Below are 5,145 nucleotides of genomic sequence, written 5' to 3'. Positions count from 1 at the left end.
AGCAAATCGATAACCTAACCTCCACCTTCCACACGAATTTATGACGCCCCCACGCGCGATATAGTCACGCATTCACATACAGCACATTTGCATGCACTTGCACTATCCGCTTCTTGCATCGAATTGCACGTTTGGCCTTCAACTATTCATCCAAGCGCCAACAGCGAGCTGACTGGTCCAAAAAAGTCACCAGCCATCGCCACACACCCGAGTCTTTTGACGTCGAGACTACACCAACACACAAACGGCAAAACCGGCGTGGTGGTAGGACGAACTCGACAGATCGACGATTGTGCCGCTGGCTTCAGTCGACGGCTGAGGAGTGTCTGCTGTTTGACTACGCCGTAAAGCGAGCTTGTCCCGCAATGAGTCGGGCTACGATGTAGGCTAAGCAGCCCTAACCAGTAGTCCTGCGCAGCTGTTGGAAACAGAGCCAGATGTATGGTTTGCCTCGCGGAGAAGCATAATGGCGCGGTGTTGTCGTAGGCGCCCCAGCACAGCGTGCCAGTGGAGGTGAGTCGAACAAAGAGTTGGACACACCGGGGATTGAACCCGGGGCCTTCCGCTTGCAAAGCGGACGCGCTACCACTGCGCTATGCGCCCAGCAAATCGATAACCTAACCTCCACCTTCCACACGAATTTATGACGCTTCCACGCGCGATATAGTCACGCATTCACATATAGCACATTTGCATGCACTTGCACTATCCTCTACCACCCGCTTCTTGCATCGAATTGCACGTTTGGCCTTCATCTATTCGTCCAAGCGCCAACAGCGAGCTGACTCGTCCAAACAAGTCACCAGCCATCGCCACACACCCGAGTCTTTGACGTCGAAACGACACCAACACACAAACGGCAAAACCGGCGTGGTGGTAGGACGAACTCGACAGACCGACGATTGTGCCGCTGGCTTCAGTCGACGGTTGAGGGGTGTCTGCTGTTTGACTACGCCGTAAAGCGAGCTTGTCCCGCAATGAGTCGGGCTACGAGGTAGGCTAAGCAGCCCTAACCAGTAGTCCTGCGCAGCTGTCGGAAACAGAGCCAGATGTATGGTTTGCCTCGCGGAGAAGCATAATGGCGCGGTGTTGTCGTAGGCGCCCCAGCACAGCGTGCAAGTGGAGGTGAGTCGAACAAAGAGTTGGACACACCGGGGATTGAACCCGGGGCCTTCCGCTTGCAAAGCGGACGCGCTACCACTGCGCTATGCGCCCAGCAAATCGATAACCTAACCTCCACCTTCCACACGAATTTATGACGCCCCCACGCGCGATATAGTCACGCATTCACATACAGCACATTTGCATGCACTTGCACTATCCTCTACCACGCGCTTCTTGCATCGAATTGCACGTTTGGCCTTCAACTATTCATCCAAGCGCCAACAGCGAGCTGACTCGTCCAAACAAGTCACCAGCCATCGCCACACACCCGAGTCTTTTGACGTCGAGACGACACCAACACACAAACAGCAAAACCGGCGTGGTGGTAGGACGAACTCGACAGATCGACGATTGTGCCGCTGGCTTCAGTCGACGGTTGAGGGGTGTCTGCTGTTTGACTACGCCGTAAAGCGAGCTTGTCCCGCAATGAGTCGGGCTACGAGGTAGACTAGCCAGTCTTTACCAGTCCTGCGCAGCTGTCGAAAACAAAGCCAGATGTATGGTTTGCCTCGCGGAGAAGCATAATGGCGCGGTGTTGTCGTAGGCGCCCCAGCACAGCGTGCAAGTGGAGGTGAGTCGAACAAAGAGTTGGACACACCGGGGATTGAACAAAGCGGACGCGCTACCACTGCGCTATGCGCCCAGCAAATCGATAACCTAACCTCCACCTTTGACACGAATTTATGACGCCCCCACGCGCGATATAGTCACGCATTCACATACAGCACATTTGCATGCACTTGCACTATCCTCTACCACCCGCTTCTTGCATCGAATTGCACGTTTGGCCTTCAACTATTCATCCAAGCGCCAACAGCGAGCTGACTCGTCCAAACAAGTCACCAGCCATCGCCACACACCCGAGTCTTTTGACGTCGAGACGACACCAACACACAAACAGCAAAACCGGCGTGGTGGTAGGACGAACTCGACAGATCGACGATTGTGCCGCTGGCTTCAGTCGACGGTTGAGGGGTGTCTGCTGTTTGACTACGCCGTAAAGCGAGCTTGTCCCGCAATGAGTCGGGCTACGAGGTAGACTAGCCAGTCTTTACCAGTCCTGCGCAGCTGTCGAAAACAAAGCCAGATGTATGGTTTGCCTCGCGGAGAAGCATAATGGCGCGATGTTGTCGTAGGCGCCCCAGCACAGCGTGCAAGTGGAGGTGAGTCGAACAAAGAGTTGGACACACCGGGGATTGAACCCGGGGCCTTCCGCTTGCAAAGCGGACGCGCTACCACTGCGCTATGCGCCCAGCAAATCGATAACCTAACCTCCACCTTTCACACGAATTTATGACGCCCCCACGCGCGATATAGTCACGCATACACATACAGCACATTTGCATGCACTTGCACTATCCTCTACCACCCGCTTCTTGCATCGAATTGCACGTTTGGCCTTCAACTATTCATCCAAGCGCCAACAGCGAGCTGACTCGTCCAAACAAGTCACCAGCCATCGCCACACACCCGAGTCTTTTGACGTCGAGACTACACCAACACACAAACGGCAAAACCGGCGGGGTGGTAGGACGAACTCGACAGATCGACGATTGTGCCGCTGGCTTCAGTCGACGGTTGAGGGGTGTCTGCTGTTTGACTACGCCGTAAAGCGAGCTTGTCCCGCAATGAGTCGGGCTACGAGGTAGGCTAAGCAGCCCTAACCAGTAGTCCTGCGCAGCTGTCGGAAACAGACCCAGATGTATGGTTTGCCTTGCGGAGAAGCATAATGGCGCGGTGTTGTCGTAGGCGCCCCAGCACAGCGTGTGAGTCGAACAAAGTATTGAACACACCGGTGATTGAACCCGGGGCCTTCCGCTTGCACAGCGGATGCGCTACCACTGCGCTAGCCGCTCAGCAAATCGATAACCTAACCTCCACCTTCCACACAAATTTATGACGCCCCCACGCGCGATATAGTCACGCATTCACATACAGCACATTTGCATGCACTTGCATTATCCTCTACAACCCGCTTCTTGCATCGAATTGCACGTCTGGTTTTCAACTATTCATCCAAGCGCCACCAGCGAGCTGACTCGTCCAAATAAGTCACCAGACATCGCCACACACCCGAGTCTTTTGACTTCGAGACGACACCAGCACACAAACGGGCAAAACCAGACGAGGTGATAGGGACGAACTCGACAGATCGACGATTAGTGCCGCTGACTTTCAGCTCGACGGTTTGAGGGGGGGTCTTCTGTTTTTACTACCCCCGTAAACCAACCTTTTCCAGCAAAGAAGTCGGGGCTCCGTAGGTAGGCTACGCACCCCCTATCCAGTAGTCCTGCGCAGCTGTCGAAAAACAGAGCCAGATGTATGGTTTGCCTCGCGGAGAAGCATAATGGCGCGGTGTTGTCGTAGGCGCCCCAGCACAGCGTGCGAGTGGAGGTGAGTCGAACAAAGAGTTGGACACACCGGGGATTGAACCCGGGGCCTTCCGCTTGCAAAGCGGACGCGCTACCACTGCGCTATGCGCCCAGCAAATCGATAACCTAACCTCCACCTTCCACACGAATTTATGACGCCCCCACGCGCGATATAGTCACGCATACACATACAGCACATTTGCATGCACTTGCACTATCCTCTACCACCCGCTTCTTGCATCGAATTGCACGTTTGGCCTTCATCTATTCATCCAAGCGCCAACAGCGAGCTGACTCGTCCAAACAAGTCACCAGCCATCGCCACACACCCGAGTCTTTTGACGTCGAGACGACACCAGCACACAAACGGCAAAACCGGCGTGGTGGTAGGACGAACTCGACAGATCGACGATTGTGCCGCTGGCTTCAGTCGACGGTTGAGGGGTGTCTGCTGTTTGACTACGCCGTAAAGCGAGCTTGTCCCGCAATGAGTCGGGCTACGAGGTAGGCTAAGCAGCCCTAACCAGTAGTCCTGCGCAGCTGTTGGAAACAGAGCCAGATGTATGGTTTTCTCGCGGAGAAGCATAATGGCGCGGTGTTGTCGTAGGCGCCCCCGCACAGCGTGCAAGTGGAGGTGAGTCGAACAAAGAGTTGGACACACCGGGAATTGAACCCGGGGCCTTCCGCTTTCAAAGCGGACGCGCTACCACTGCGCTATGCGCCCAGCAAATCGATAACCTAACCTCCACCTTCCACACAAATGTATGACGCCCCCACGCGCGATATAGTCACGCATTCACATACAGCACATTTGCCCGCAACGGTGCACTATCCTCTTCCACCCGCTTCTTGCATCGAATTGCACGTTTGGCCTTCAACTATTCATCCAAGCGCCAACAGCGAGCTGACTCGTCCAAACAAGTCACCAGCCATCGCCACACACCCGAGTCTTTTGACGTCGAGACGACACCAACACACAAACGGCAAAACCGGCGAGGTGGTAGGACGAACTCGACAGATCGACGATTGTGCCGCTGGCTTCAGTCGACGGTTGAGGGGTGTCTGCTGTTTGACTACGCCGTAAAGCGAGCTTGTCCCGCAATGAGTCGGGCTACGAGGTAGGCTAAGCAGCCCTAACCAGTAGTCCTGCGCAGCTGTCGAAAACAGAGCCAGATGTATGGTTTGCCTCGCGGAGAAGCATAATGGCGCGGTGTTGTCGTAGGCGCCCCAGCACAGCGTGCAAGTGGAGGTGAGTCGAACAAAGAGTTGGACACACCGGGGATTGAACCCGGGGCCTTCCGCTTGCAAAGCGGACGCGCTACCACTGCGCTATGCGCCCAGCAAATCGATAACCTAACCTCCACCTTCCACACAAATTTATGACGCCCCCACGCGCGATATAGTCACGCATTCACATACAGCACATTTGCATGCACTTGCACTATCCTCTACCACCCGCTTCTTGCATCGAATTGCACGTTTGGCCTTCAACTATTCATCCAAGCGCCAACAGCGAGCTGACTCGTCCAAACAAGTCACCAGCCATCGCCACACACCCGAGTCTTTTGACGTCGAGACGACACCAACACACAAACAGCAAAACCGGCGT

The 5,145-nt window shown here is 55.0% G+C and overlaps 1 non-coding gene across 1 annotated transcript; it reads right to left on the bottom strand.

Moving 5' to 3' along the window:
• Positions 1-2,948: 2,948 nt before the first annotated feature.
• On the bottom strand, positions 2,949-3,020 carry PITG_27923. Its single transcript has one exon. It is a non-coding gene; the product is annotated as a tRNA-Ala (tRNA).
• Positions 3,021-5,145: the final 2,125 nt, after the last annotated feature.

The sequence above is a fragment of the Phytophthora infestans genome, genomic scaffold (genome assembly GCF_000142945.1).
Source record: "Phytophthora infestans T30-4 supercont1.25 genomic scaffold, whole genome shotgun sequence".
In the NCBI taxonomy this organism is placed as follows: domain Eukaryota; phylum Oomycota; class Peronosporomycetes; order Peronosporales; family Peronosporaceae; genus Phytophthora; species Phytophthora infestans.
The sequence above is the reverse complement of the archived record's forward strand: the minus strand, read 5'-3'. Positions and strand labels throughout refer to the sequence as shown.